Source organism: Mobula birostris, chromosome 29, assembly GCF_030028105.1.
Source record: "Mobula birostris isolate sMobBir1 chromosome 29, sMobBir1.hap1, whole genome shotgun sequence".
Lineage (NCBI taxonomy): Eukaryota > Metazoa > Chordata > Chondrichthyes > Myliobatiformes > Myliobatidae > Mobula > Mobula birostris.
In genome coordinates this window covers 19,244,706-19,260,539 of record NC_092398.1, presented here as the reverse complement: position 1 = coordinate 19,260,539, position 15,834 = coordinate 19,244,706, and the positions used below count along the sequence as shown (strand labels likewise).

The following is a 15,834-nucleotide window of genomic DNA, read 5'->3' as shown; positions in this document are numbered from 1 at the left end:
CACCCGATCTTCCTAACCCTGCCACTGGAGATGGAGGGGACGAGTTCAGCTTCCCTAAGCAACGCTCCACTGTGGACATCTGTCAGGGAGGAACAGAGGTGGGGACAGCAGCAAAGAGTACTCATTGGAGGAGCTTGGGGTACAATCTCTCAGGACCGACATCTCCCCTCCATTCTGGGACCCGCTCGAGGAACCAACAATCTCTCAGAGAAATGGGATAGGGAAGGCGGGAATAGACTATGGACTCCACACCCCCGCCTCCAATCAATACTCCACAGCTGATCAGGGAGATGAGAGGGAAAAAACTCAGAAATCAGAGGTGCACAGGGACTTGGGATTCCTAGTGCAGGATTCCCTAAAGGTTAACTCGCAGGTTGAGTTGTCGGTGAGGAAGGCAAATGCAATGTTCACATTCATTTTAAGAGGACTAGGATATAAGAGCGAGGTTGTAAAGCTGAGGCTTTATAAGGCACTGGTCAGTACATTTGGAGTACTGGGAGCAGTTTTGGTCCCCTTATCTAAGGAAAGAAGTGCTGGTATTGGAAAGAGTCCAGAGGAGGCTTACAAGAGCAACCCTAGGAATGAAAGGTTAATGTATGAGGGGTGTTTGAGGGCTTCGGGCCTGTACTTGTTGGAATTCAGAAGGATGAAGGGGATCTCATGGAAACCTAATGAATATTGAAAAGTGCGAATCATGTTTTCTGTCGTGGGGGAGTCTAGGTCCAACTGACCATCAACACTGACCTCGGCGGGTGGGGGAATTTTCCACCTCAGGTTCTCCCCCACAACCCCCCTCACTGCAACGAAAAGACATACACTCTAGAGGGGGTGAATGCACACAGTCTTTCTCCCCAGGATTAGAGAATCGAGGATAAGGGGGCACCGGTTTAAGGTGAGGCGGGAGAGATTTAATAAGGACCCCTATTATTAATTTTGAGGCCGAGAGACCATCTTATCATATATGAGTTGTTCAGGAGTCTGATAACAGTGGGGTAGAAGCAATCCTTGAGCCTGGTGGGACGGGCTTTCAGGCTTTTGTATCTTCTGCCTGATGGGAGAGGGGACAAGAGAGAATGTTCAGGGAGGGTGGGGTGTTTGACTTTGCCGGCTGCTTTCCTGATGCAGCAGGAAGCGTAGACAGAGTCCACATGGGGAAGGCTAGTCTCTGAGGTCGGTCGGGTCTTTGATTATGCCGGCTGCTTTCCTGATACAGCGGGAAGTGTAGGCAGAGTCCACGGAGCGGGGGCTGGTTTCCGTGATGTGCGAAGCTGTTTCTTGCAATCATGTAGTTCCCGCACCGGGCGATGATGCATCCAGACAGATGGTGCAACAATTAAAACGTGGTAAGCGTCGACAGGGGACAGGGGATTTTCTTTAGCCTCCTGAGGAAGTCGAGGCGTTGGTGAGGTCCCGGGGCTGTAACATTGACGTGACTGGATCCAGCACAGGACGTTCACACCTAGGAAGCTGAATCTGTCAACCCTCTCAACCCCAGCACCTTTTGATGCAGACGGGAGTGTGTGCATTGCCTCCACCCACCACCACCCTTTCAGCAGCTCAGTTGTTAACATTAAGAGAAAGTTTGTGGGCTTTTGCCATGTTAATAAGCTCGCTACTTCCTTCCTGTACTCCAACAATAAGAGTTTTCTAGCACAGTCCACTGCACTGAGCTTTGCAATCCACCCCGTTTTAAATGACACAGATTTCTGAAAGGACAACGAATCCATGTACACTACCTCCGTATTTGTTTTCTGCTTTGCTCCCTTTTTCCGTTACGTATGTATATGGGGTTGCATGATAGCTTAGTGGCTAGCACAACTCTTTACAGTATAGACAGCCGGAGTTCAATTCCCGCCGCTGCCTCTAAAGAGTTTGTACAGCCTTCCTGTGATGATGCCGGTTTCCTCCAGGTGCTCTGGTTTCCTCCCACAGTCCAAAGATGTACCGCTTGGTAGGTTAATTGGTCATTGTAAATTGTCCCATGATTAGGCTGGGGTTAAATCAGGGGATAGATGGGCTGCACAGGAGGAAGGGCTGGAAGAGCCTTCTCTGTGCTGTATCTCAATCAATCGATCAATCAATAAATAAGACTTTTGCAATTAATAAATAAATAAGACTTTTGCACAGGACTATATATTGATATATACAGTACTGTTGTAATTTTATGTATTGTACTGTACTGCTGTGTGGGCACGTGGCCAAGTGGTTAAGGCATTGGACTAGCGACCTGAAGGTCGTGAGTTCGAGCCCCAGCCGAAGGAACGTGTTGTGTCCTTGAGCAAGGCACTTAATCACACATTGCTCTGCGACGACACTGGTTCCAAGCTGTATGGGTCCTAATGCCCTTCCCTTGGACAACACTGGTGTCGCGGAGAGGGGAGACTTGCAGCATGGGCAACTACTGGTCTTCCATACAACCTTGCCCAGCCCTGCGCCCTGGAGAGTGAAGACTTTCCAGGCACAGATCCATGGTCTCGCAAGACTAACGGATGCCTTTATTTACTGTGCTGCTGCTGCTGCAAAAAATGACAGATGTGAATGATGATTTTCAACTGTGGACTGAGAGTGTGAAGGGGGCCCCTTATTTAAGAAAGAATGCGTTGACAGTGCAGACTGATCAGAAGGATTCTGAGAATGAAAGGCTGATTGTATGAGGAGTGATTGATGGCTCTGGGGTCTGTACTCACTGGAATTCAGAAGAAAGAGGTTTCACTGAGACACCCCTATCGAATTTTGAAAGTCCACGATAGAGTGGATGTGGAGAGGATGTGGTGGGGGAGTCTGGGACCAGAGGGCACAGTCGCAAACTAGAGGGACGTTGCTTTAGAACAGAGATGAGAACCCAAAGGGTTGAATGACCTAATTCTGCTCCTATGTCTTTTGGTCTTATGGCTCTATGGGCAGGGAGAGGGGAATCGTGGTTGGGAAAGGGAGAAGCGAGAGGGGAAGGAGCAGGAAGCAACAGAGGGACATCCTGTAATGATCAGTAAACCAATTGTTTGGAATCAAATTATCTTGCCTAGTGTCTCAAAGCTGGGCATGTCTGCAACAGTACCAACCCGCCACCCCGCACCCGACACTCCTTCTCTGCCACCCACTACTGTGGCATTCCACCCTCGCCATTCCCAATCTCCTTTGCTCCCACCAGATTTACAAAGTTGCCCTCCGGTCCACGTTGACAAATACAGTACTGTGCAAAAGTCTTATGCTCCCTAGCTACATGCATGTGTCTAAGACTTTTGTGCGGTATTGTGTTTGTGTGTGTGTAAATATGCTGTTTATTTATATATCTATATATAATTTTTGCACATTAAGAAAAAAATATATACTATATATATAAATTACAGTGATATATATTTCTTATTGTAATTTATAGTTTTTTATCATTATGTATTGCATTGTACTGCAGCCACAAAACAACGTATTTCACAACATATGCCAGTGATAATAAACATGATTCAGACACACAAAATGCTGAAGAAACTCAGCAGGTCAGGCAGCATCTATGGAGAAGAATAAAGTGCTGATATGTCAGGCCAGGGCTCTTCATCAAAACCAACCTTTCATTCTTTATTTTTAATTCCACATCCCATTCCCATTCTGATATGTCAATCCACGGCCTCCTCTACTGTAAAGATGAAGCCACACTCAGGTTGGAGGAACAACACCTTATATTCCGTCTGGGTAGCCTCCAACCTGATGGCATGAACATTGATTTCGCTAACTTCCGTTAATGCCCCACCTCACCCTCGTACCCCATCCGTTATCTATTTATCTATTTATTTATTTATTTATTTATTTATTTATTTATTTATTTATTTATTTATTTATTATCCTCTCTCCCTCCCCCCCCTTTTCCTTTTCTCTCTCTGTCCCTCTCACAATCACTCCTTGCCTGCTGTCCATCTCCCTCTGGGCTGCCCTTCCCCCTTCTTTCTCCCTAGGCCTCCCGTCCCATGATCCTCCCCCTTCTCCAGCCTTGTATCCCTTTTGCCAATCAACTTTCCAGCTCTTAGCTTCATCTCTCCCCCTTCCTGTCGTCTCCTATCATTTTGGATCTCCCTCTCCCCCTCCCACTTTCAAATCTCTTACTATCTCTTCCTTCAGTTAGTCCTGACGAAGAGTCTCAGCCCAAAACGTCGACTGTACCTCTTCCTATAGATGCTGCCTGGCCTGCTGCGTTCACCAGCATTTAGTGTGTGTTACTTTCATTCTTTATGATTTGCACCTTACTGCACTTTCTCTGTAACTGTGACACTTTAATCTGCATTTTGTTATTGTTTTACCTTGCTCTGCCTCAATGCACTGTTTAATGATCTGATCTGTATGAACAGTGTGCAAGGCAAGATTTTCACTGTATCACTCACATACCCCAGGAAATTTGTCAATTTGTGGCATCAGTACTACAAGTTACAAGAAGAATATTAACTAAGTGCCAAAACAGGGCAAAATAGTCAGGCAGTGTTTGTGGGCTGCTCCAAAATCTGAGCGCAGAGCAGGAGAAACTATTCCTGAATTATGAAGTGTGTAGCTTCAGGCTTCTGTACCTCCTCCCTGATGGTAGTAATGAGAATAGGGCATGTCCTGAATGGTCAGGGTCCTTAGTGATGGATGTTGCCTTCCTGAGGCACTGCCTTGCGAAGACGTCCTCGATGACAACCGGTCTCTGCTTCATGTCTGGCCTGCTACAGTCTGGTTTAATGGTGACCAAGGTGAGATCCTCACTGGGAAGGGATTCGAGGAGAAGGCAGGAGAATGGGGTCGAGAGGGTAATAAATCAGCCATGATGAAATGGCAGAGCAGACCCCATTAGATGGGCTGAGTGGACTAGTTCTGCTCCTAGCTCTTATGGTCTTATTTCAGTGCCAATAGTAAGCCGATTCCAATTTCACTTCCAATAAGGCAACCAGAACTGAATGCAATACTCTAGATGAGGCTTAACTAGGGTTTTATAAAACTGGTGTAACTTCCCGACTGTTATGCCTTGACTAACAAAGGCAAATGTGCCCCACGCTTCTTTCCCCACCCTATCTGTCATGAGCACTCCAGGCCTCTGCACCTTTCCAAAGATCATTGGGTTTCTCAAGCACCTCTATTTACTCATTGCTGTCACTCAGTACAACTTTATTAGGTACATCTGTACACTTACTCGTTAATATAAATATCTAATCAGCTTGCTCTCGGGACGTTTGCTCTCGGGACGAACCTCGACCGTACCTCTTCCTAGAGATGCTGTCTGACCTGCTGTGTTCACCAGCAACTTTGATGTGTGTTGCTTGAACTTCCAGCATCTGCAGAATTCCTTGTGTTTACACAAAAGCGTGTCGACATGGTCCAGTTGTCATTCAGAATGGGGAAGGAATGTGATCAAATTGGTGCCAGATGAGGTGACTTGAGTACCCCAGAAACGGCTGATCTCCTAGGATGTTCACGCACAACAGTCTCTAGAGTTTACAGTGGATGGTGCATGAATCAAAAATCATCCAGCAAGCGTGTTGCGCATTTAGTATTTCAGTTATATTTGAGTAATTTGGTATGTATAGATAATGGTTGATTTAAGCATTCTTGCTCCTTTAAAATAATTCATTATGGGCCATTTGTATAAATACGTGAACTGCATACATCATCATTCTACCAGGTGATATGGGCGTGTCTCACTTGAAGTAAACCCAAAGTTAGACCCACATTTTCGAACCTCCATGCCTTCCTTTGAATTAGTTTAATGTCTCGGAGTTACAAAACACAAGAAAGAATGCTTCAACTAACACACACAAAATGCTGGCGGAACTCAGCAAGCCAGGAAGCATCTATGGGAAAGAATAAGCAGTCGACATTTTGGGCTGAAACTCTTCCGGTCATTCCACATGACAGGAAGGCGACAGCAACTCAAACAACCATTTCAACAGTGGTGTGCAGACGAGCATCTCTGAATGCACAGCACATCAGACCTTGAAGTAGACGGGCTACAGCAGCAGAAGACCATAAATGTGCAGGGGCATCTCGAGAGAGGAACGGCTGGAGTGCTTAATCTGCTGTTCAGGCAACCCCCACACTGACGTCTCGGAATTCAATCTGCTAATCCTTCCTTGCACTGAGGGTTCGAGTTGCAAAGAGAGATAGAGCAGGTTGAGCCATCGGAGACTGAGATGTGACATTACAAAGAGGTATAAGATCACGAGGGGCGATCTTATAGAGATGTATAAACAATGAGGGGCATGGATAGAGTAAATACACACAGTCATTCACCCTGAAGCTTGACGAAACAAGAACCAGAGGGCACAGGTTTAAGGTGAGAGGGCAAGGATTTAATGGGAATCCAGGAGCAAACTTTTTTTAAAGGGGGGCGGTGGGGACGATATGCATGTGGAATGAGCTGCCAGGGAAAGTGGTTGAGCCAAGTATTTTAACAACATTCAGATAGTATTTGAACAGGTACATGGATCGGAAAGATTTAGAAGGACGTGGACCAAACTCTGGCAAACAGAACTAACGTGTTAGGGGCATACTGGTCAGCGTGGACCAGTTGGGACAAAGGGCCTGCTTCTGTGCTGTACGACTCTGTGAGTATAATCCCTTCCCTGTTACAAGGTTTTCTCTGCAGGGGCGAGAGGGAAAGGTGCAGAGATGTGTGGCAAGGGAGGAAGAGAGATGGAGAGAGAAAAAGAGAGAATGAGGAAAAGAGGAACTGAAAGAGAGAGGAGACGGAGATGCACAGAGAAAGAGAATGGAGGTGGAGATACAACACGTAAAAGGTAAACAGGGTATGTGAGAAGGGGAGCAGAGAGAGAGACATGGTATGGAGATGGTTGTACAGTGTAAAAGCAAGTAGTGAGGGAGACAGGGAGCGGGAGACAGAAAGGTACACATAGCTGGAGAAAATGGCTGAGTGGCAAAGAGAGAGAGAGAATGAGAGGGAGGGAGAGAGAGATTAAGTGCAGGAAATAGAGAGAAAGAGGGAATGAGAGAGAGAAGGTGTGAAATAGAGAAAAAGTGAGTGAAATTGACCATGAGACCATAGACCAAAATGACTTAGGAACAGAATTAGGCCATTTGGCACATCATATCTGCCCTGCCATTCCATCATGTCTGACTTATTGACCTTCTCAACCCCATTCTTCTGCCTTCTCCCCGTAACCTTTGACATTGTGATTAATCCAGAACCTAACAAACTCTGCCTTAAATATACCTAATGACTTGGCCTACACAGATGCCCACGGCAAAGAATTCCACGGATTCACAACCCTCTGGCTAAAGAAAGTTTTTCTCATCTCCATTCTCAAAGGACATACCTCTATTCTGTGGCTGAGCCCCCTGGTCTTAGACTCCCTCCTCCCCGTGGCAATCAGCCTCTCCACATCCACTCTATCCAGACCTATCAATGTTTGATAGCTTTCAATGTGATCCCCCCTCATTCTTCTAAATTCCAATGAGAACAGGCCAGGAGCCATCAAATGCTTCTCACATGTTAACCCTTTCATTCCCAGAATCATTCACATGAACCTCCTCTGAACTCTCTCCAAAGTCAGCACATCCTTTCTTAAATAGGGGGTCCAAAACTGCTCACAATACTCCAAGTGAGGCCTCATCAGTGCTTTATAAAGCCTCAGCATTACATCCTTACTTTTTTATTTCAGTACTCTTGAAATGAATGCTAACATTGCATTTGCCTTCCTCACCTCTGACTAAATTTGCAAATTAACCTTCAGGGAATCATGCATGAGGTCCCCCAAGATCCTTGACACCTTGGACTTTTTAAAATTTCCTCCCTGTTTCGAAAATAGTCTAGGCTTTTATTCCTTCTCCCAATTAATTTTTCAATGGTGCAATATCTACACTCACCTCTTTTATTCTTCATTTATTCAAAGAAACTTTTGGTACCTTCTTTGATATTATTTGCGAGCTTACCTTCATATTTCATCTTTTCTCTCCTTATGGCTTTTTTAGTTGCCTTATTTTAATTGTTAAAAGTTCCTCAATCCGCTGATTTCCCACGAATTTTTGTTCTATTAAATACCCTCTGTTTTGCTTCTATGTTGGCTTTGATTTCCCTGGTCAGACATGGTTGCATCATCCTGCCTTTAGAATACTTTTTCTTAATTAGGATATATCTCTCCTGCACCTTCCAAGTTGCTTCCAGAAATCCCACCCTTTGCTGCCAGTATTCTTTCCCAATCAATTTTGGCCAGCTCCTCTCTCATGCCTTTGTAATTCCCTTTAGTCCACCGTAATAATGATACATCTGATTTCAGCTTCTTCTCAAGCTGCAGTTCTATCATATTATGATCCTAAGGATTTCTTTACCTTAAATTTCCTAATCCAATCTGGGCCATTATGTAGCACCCGATCCAGAATAGCCAATCCAGGGGGCCACAGGCTCAACTACAAACTGCTCTAAAAAGTCATCTTGTAGGCAGTCTACAGATTCCTTTTCTTGGGAAATAGTGGGAGAGAGGCAGAAAGAGGTGGTGAGAGAGAGAAAGTGAGTGAAATACAGAGAGTGATAGAGAGAGAAAGTAACCTAAAGAGAGAGAAAGAGAGGCAGACTGATACGGAGGCAGGAAAAGACAAATTCAGTTGGGGGGGGGACAGAGAGAGATCGACAGATAAGGTGAGGTAAAGAGAGAGGGAGGGAGTTTGACACACACAGGAAGTTGGAGAGAGAAACATATAATAGAGACAGGAGCCGAGGAGCGAGGCAGACGGGGAGACTGAGGGAGAGCTGAGCAGAGAGGCAGTCAGGGAGATGGGTAGACAGATAGAGAGAGACGGAGGTGGGAGGGCAGGAAACTGAAGAGGATGTCACAGTGTGATGGGGAGGTATGTGAAGAAAGTACTCACTGAGGCTGAGATTCATCTGGGACGCATCCTGTCAGAGTTGAGTCCTGAAATCAACCCCCACAAGCCCTTCCACCTCTGCAGTGGACCACAGCCAACCACCACCCACACCACCATACACCCCCCCCCCCCCCACCAGCGGAGACCTGGAGACGAACTCTGCTCACTTCCTGCTCTCCATACTTGGCAGTGATATCAAAGGGTGATAGGTGCTCACCTTCCCCTTCACCATCTCTCCCCCACTCAGCCTGCACCCCACAGAGCAACCCCCACCCTCTATGAGTGACCACCCACACCCCCAAAGCCCCCTCACCCTGAGTTCTGGCTGCTTGGCAGGAGTTCAAGACAGCTGCGGATGGCTGGCACATCGGAAGGAGTGGAGGTCTGTGTGATCGGTGACAGGAAGAGCATGTGAGAGAGAGAGAGAGAGAGAGAGAGCGAGAGAGAGCGAGAGAGAGCGCAAGACAAACAAAGGGACCAAGAGGTAAAGAGTGAGACGCAGAGAGAGGGGAGAGAGAAAACAGAGAGAGGGGCAAAAGGACAGGGAGGAGGAAGAGATGGAGGGAAAGAGAGAGGGGGAGACGGAGAGAGAGATGGTGGGGAGAGAGATAGAGAAAGAGAGAGGGAGAGGAAAGAGAGAGACAGACAGTGGAGGGAGTGGGGGACAGAGAGGGTGCAATAGAGGGAAGGGGACAGGCAAAGAAAGGGAGTGAAGGGAGAGAGACAGAGAGTGTGAAGAGAGAAAGAGGAAAGAGAAATTGAGGAGACAGAGAGGGGGAAAGAAAGGGAATCAGGGGAGAGAGAGGGAGTTGGAGAGAGTGCACGGAGAGAAAGGAAAGAAGGAGAGGAGAGAGAAAGTAAGAGAGAGAGAGAAGGGTGAGAGAGTGGCAGAAGGTAAGGCATGGCTTTAAGGTAAGGGGTGGGAAGTTCAAGGGGGATATAAGAGGAAGGTTTTTTACTCAGAGAGTGGTTGGTGCATGGAATGCACTGCCTGAGTCAGTGGTGGAGGCAGATACACTAGTGAAGTTTAAGAGACTACTAGACAGGTACATGGAGGAATTTAAGGTGGGGGGTTATATGGGAGGCAGGGTTTGAGGGTCGGCACAACATTGTGGGCTGAAGGGCCTGTACTGTGCTGTACTATTCTATGAGAAAAGGTTCGGGAGGGGATGAGGGCATAGAGAGCAGAGGATGGGGGGAGTGTGTGAGGGTGACGGAGGAGGGAAAGAGAGGAGGTCAATCAGGATGAGGTTGATATTCACTGTATTACATGGTGTAAGCAGCAGTATAGTGCAGACATAAAATATTATAATCGCCCCTCCGTCACATATCACCCCTGGGAAAGCCTTCTCCTTTGTCCCTCCCTCTCACCCTCTTCCCACCCCAACCTTTGGACTATGATGTTGTGCCAACACTTTAACCAATTCCAAGATTAATCAGAGCTTTTCCTGATACATAACCATTTTTCTTTCATCCAAGTGCCTATCTGGGAGCCTCTTTAATGACCCTGATGGATCTGCCTCTACCACCACCCCCAGCAGTCTATTAAGTCACCTCCCCCTCACGCCAAAGAGAATGTCCCAGCTTGCCCACCCTTTCCTCATAAGCACTGTTCCCTCTCAGGTGCGCAGCCGCACAGTGACTGACATGCTCCCATGCACATAGCCTTTGTTGCCACGCAGGTGGAATTTTCTTTTATATACAACGAAAGCGTGGCCTCAAAAATATCGCAGCAATACTGTAACTTCAAACACAAACAAGAGAAAATCTGCAGGTGCTGGAAATCCAAGCGACACACACAAAATGCTGGAGGAACTCGGCAAGCCAGGCAGCATCTATGGAAAAAAGTACAGTCAACATTTCAGGCCGAGAACGTTCGGCAGGACTGGAGCAAAAAAGTTAAGGAGTAGATTTAAAAGGTGCGGGAGGGGAGAGAGAAATACAAGGTGGTAGGTGAAACCGGGAGGAATTTGATTGGTGAAAGAGATACAGGCCTGGAGAAGGGGGAGTATGATAGGACAGGTCAGAAAGCCATGGAAGATAGAAAAGGGAGGAGGAGAACCAGAGGGAGGTGATGGGCAGGCAAGAGTGAGAGAGGGAAAAGGGGATGGGGAATGGTGAAGGAGACAGGGGTATTACCGGAAGTTCGGGAAATCGATGTTCATGCCGTGAGGTTGGAGGCTACCCAGACGGAATATACGCTGTAGTTCATCCAACCCGAGCGTAGCCTCAGTGCGACAGTTCCTTACCAGGGATAGAGTTCCTTTTGTCCACGTGTGCTCTTATCCCATCCTGCTGCCACCCTACCAAGGATAGGGTTCTTCGTGACCTCACCCACCACCCCACCAGTCTCTGCATCCAGCAGATAATTCTCTGGACCTTCTGCCATCTCCAGTGGGATCCCTCCACCAAGCACATTTCCACTCTCCCCACCCACACTTTTTGCTTTCCGAAGGTATTGCACCCGACGCGACTCCCTTGTCCATTCGTACCTCCCCACTGATCTCCCTCCTGGCACTCACCCTTGCAAGCGGAATGAGTGCTACACCTGCCCCGACACCTCCTCCGTCACTACCATTCAGGGCCCCAAACAGTCCTTCCAGGTGAGGCATCACTTCACCTGTACTGGGGTCACATACTGTGTCCAGTGCTCCCGGCGTGGCCTCCTGTATCTTGGTGATGGGGATATAGATTGGGAGACCTGGCTTCACCGAGCACCTGTGCTCCGTCCACCAGAAGAAGCAGAATCTCCCAATGACCACCCGCTTCAATTCCACTTCCCATTCCCGTTCTGAAATATCCTTTCCTGGCCACCTCTACTGTTGCGATGAGGAGGAACAGTATCCTATATTCAGACTTGGTAGACTCCAACCTGATGGCATGAACATCCATTTCTCAAACCTCTGGTAATGCTGCCCCCCCCCATCATTCCCTATCCCCTTGTCCCTCCCTCACCTTACCACCTTGCTTGTCCATCACCTCCCGCTGGTGTTCCTCCTCCATTTTCTTTCTTCCATGGCCTTCTGTCCTCTCCTATCAGACCCCCTTCTCCAGCCCTGTATCTCTTTCACCATTCAAATTCCCAGCTCTTTACTTTAGGCGGGAGCAGAAGATGGCGGCGCGCTCAGCTCTCCGGTGAAATGATAACGTATTTGTAAGTAGGACGCTGTGGACAATTCTGATTTGATGGAGACAGACGTGAGAAGCAGAGGAACATCTGGAGAAATTTCTGAAATGTCCGGTTCGCTGCCGCTGCTACTGGGTGATCGAGAATCTCCAGACGGAAGGCCCCAAAATTCCTGGCTTTGCCTGCTGCTGGTGACCGAGATTGTGGTTGAATCGTTCGCATAGAGATGGTGCTCGGTACTCAGTGTCGGAGGGCTGATCGGAGGCTCGAAGTTTTCAGACGACTCAGAGTCAGACTGTTGTCGGGCATGGCAGGGAGAGTTTTCTTCCTTCTCCCGTCTGTGTGAGATATGGGACATTCAAGAGACTTTGAACTTTTTTACTGTGCCATGGCCTGTTCTTCATCAAGTTATGGTATTGTTCCACTGTTGTAACTATATGTTAAAATTATGTGGTTTTTGTTAGTTTTTCAGTCTTGGTCTGTCCTGTGTTCCTGTGATATCACACCAGAGGAATATTGTGTCATTTCTTAATGCATGCATTACTAAATGACAATAAAAGAGGACTACATGTCCTCATAATCTAAATAAACTAATCTAATCACCCCCCCCGCTTTCACTTTATCACCTTGTGTTTCCCTCTCCCCTCCCCCACCTTTTAAATCTACGCCTCATCTTTTTTTCCTCCAGTCCTGCCGATGGATCTTGGCCCGAAACATTGACTGTACCTTTTTCCATAGATGCTGCCTGGCCTGCTGAGTTCCTCCAGCGTTTTGTGCGTGTTACTGTGATTTCAAATTTGTCCTTTCTGAGAAAGTTAGGACTGGTTCAATGACAACATTCACTGACATGTTGAATGATGTGCTCAGAAATGAAGAATTCAAAGAACTGTCAATTGTTGACATCGTTGGAACATTTCAAGATTGGAGTGCTGAGAGCAAACGCAGATTCAGTCTTATGAACTCAATCGAATATAAATCCAAAAACAGACTAGAAGTGGACCATTTTGAAGATCTAATGAACATTAAGATCTATCTTTCATTAGATCTTAGAAATTAATTAATTCATTAGAAATTAATCTGGTCAGTGCTTATAGACAATGGATTTATAATGAAGACAGTTGAGAAAAGTTTATGAAACATGAAAGATTTTCTTTGTTGCAGTAAATTTCATTATTGTTAGGCTCCTTCTGTCAGGGTAAACCATGGGTGTTTCATCCTAGCTGTCTAGATCCCCAAGCCAGGACAGTACTTTATGGAGAGTAAGCTGTTGGCAGTGTAGCAACACGCATCTGATGAATCCAAAGGGACGGCAGAGACCGGTACAGCTTGGCACCAGCAGATCAGAGTTGAACTCAACGTAGGACTGCCTCCAGCTCTGGATTTTTCCCTTGGGGCTTATTCCCGAAGCGTTCCCCCTGAGCAGGTATATAGCCTTAATGCTCCAAAGATTTGAGAACAGATTTTTCCTTCTCCTAGCTAAGCTACCAACCACAGCTGATGAGCCCCATCTGCCCGAAGTGACAACATCCAGGTAACCCGCCTATGTTCCTTCTTCTGTCAGTAGAAATGGTTCCATTGGGCTTAGTAGCTAAGCCACGCATGATGGCCAGGATCTGGACTTGGTTATCAGAGGCTATTTGAGACGCACGGCATTGGGAGCATTTAATAGGTCTCCACACTACCACCCCTGGCTATGACAACCTTAAGGAACCAATACATTTCATTATATTAGATTTGGGAACAGCTTCTTTCCGACTGTGATAAGACTGCTGAACGGATCCTGAACTGGATCTGGGCCGTACCCTCCAAATATCCGGACCTGCCTCTCTGTTTTTTTGCACTACCTTACTTTCCATTTTTCTATTTTCTATTTATGATTTATAATTTAAATTTTTAATATTTGTAATCCAGGGAGCGGGAAGTGCAGAATCAAATATCGCTGTGATGATTGTACGTTCTAGTATCAATTGTTTGGCGACAATAAAGTATAAAGTATTTCCTTAAATTAATAAATAAAATCATAAGTATGTGAATTAAAATTTTTCATTCTATATGCATAGTATGCATATTACAAAAAAAGAGAAATATTTATACTGACAAGCACAAAATGCTGGAGCAACTGAGCAGGCCAGGCAGCACCTATGGTAAAAAGCACAGTTGATATTTTGGGTCGAAACCGTTCAGCAGGACCCTCCTCCCGGATTTCCCCTCTCCCTCGCACAAATTTCCTTATCACTCACACTTTTGATTGCTACTTTTGATAGAGGGATGGAGAGATAGATAAATGTATAACTAATATCTAAAAGTACCACACACTTAAAGCAGGTAAGAAGCTGTTCCTGAATCATTGAGTGTGTACCTCCTTCCTGACAGTAGCAACGAGAACCAGGCATGTACTGTGTGACGTGGGTCCTTAATGATGGACACCACCTTTTTGAGGCATTGCTCCTTGAAGGCTTCTTGGATACTATGGAAGCTAGTGCCCATGATGGAGCTGAACAAGTTCACAACCCAGACAGTGACACTCTCCACGGAACATCTGTAGAAACTTGGGAGTGCCTTTGGTGATATACCCAATCTCCTCAAACTCAGAATGAAGTATAGGCCAATAACTCCTAATGAAATGATAAATATGTTAAGAAATTAAAAAAGTAGTGCAGAAAGACAGCAAAAATTAGAATAGTTATTTGTGGAGTGTGGTGTGGGAGGTCTGACAGATGCAGTGTGCATGGACTAACTTCATACTGACAGGTAGAGGATGTCGCATCATACTCTGACTTCTGCCTTGTTGGCAGCAGTGTCAAAGAGGCATTCAGCAGAGAAACAGGCCATTCGGCCCATATAGTTCATGTCAATCATCTCAACTAAAGTTCAAAGAAAATTTATTATCAAAGTACATGCAGTACTATGCAAAAGTCTTAGACATATACGTATATACTGTATATACAATAGCTAGGGTGCATAAGACCTTTTCACAGTAATATATTTGTCAACATGGAGAGGAGAGCGAACTTGTAAACCTGACGAGAGCAATGGCTGTTGGGAATGGCAAGGGTGCACGTGGGACAGGTGGCAGAGAAGGGGTGCCGGGGATGGTGAGGTGGGGGTGGGGAGTGGCACGGCTGCAGAAATGGCCAGCCCTGAGACACCAGGCAAGACCATTTGATTCCAAATTTATCAATCATTACAGAATGTCTCCCTGGTGCTTCCTCTTCCCTCCCCCCTCTCGTCCACGCTTCCCAACAATGATTCCCCTTTCCCAGCCCTCTTCCCACTCTCAGTCCACAACAGAGACCCACATCAAAAACAGGTTTATCATCACTCACATATGTCATGAAATTTGTGTTTTTATTTGCGGCAGCAGTACAGTGCAATACATAAAATTACTACGTTACTGTGCAAAAGTCTTCGGCACCCTAACTATGTATATATGCCAAAGATTTCTGCACAGTACTGTACGTGTCACCATATACAACCGTGGGATTAATAGTGCAGGCATTCACACTAAAAAGCACAATAGAATCAATGAACAAACACGCACAACAAAACAAAAAACAACTGCAAATAGAAAAAGGAAAATAAAGCGTAATATGTGTTCAGGTTTGGTCACCAAATTACAGGAAGGATATTAATAAGGTTGAAAGAGTGCAGAGAAGGTTTATGAGAATGTTGCCGGGACTTGAGAAACTCAGTTACAGAGAAAGGTTGAATAGGTTAGGACTTTATTCCCTGGAGCGAAGAAGAATGAGGGGAGATTTGATAGAGGTATGTAAAATTATGATGGGTATAGATAGAGTGAATGCAAGCAGGCTTTTTCCACTGAGGCAAGGGGAGAAAAAAACCAGAGGACATGGGTTAAGGGTGAGGGGGGA

At 46.1% G+C, this 15,834-nt stretch overlaps 1 protein-coding gene across 1 annotated transcript in view; it reads right to left on the bottom strand.

Moving 5' to 3' along the window:
• The window catches only part of cdc42ep5 (CDC42 effector protein (Rho GTPase binding) 5), a 29,601-nt gene extending 20,364 nt beyond the window's left edge, over nt 1–9,237 (bottom strand). Inside the window, exon 1 of the mRNA XM_072246372.1 lies at nt 9,149–9,237. The gene's annotated coding sequence lies outside the window, so the exon portion shown is untranslated. The remainder of the gene's footprint in view (nt 1–9,148) is intronic.
• Between the last annotated feature and the right edge of the window lie 6,597 nt (nt 9,238–15,834).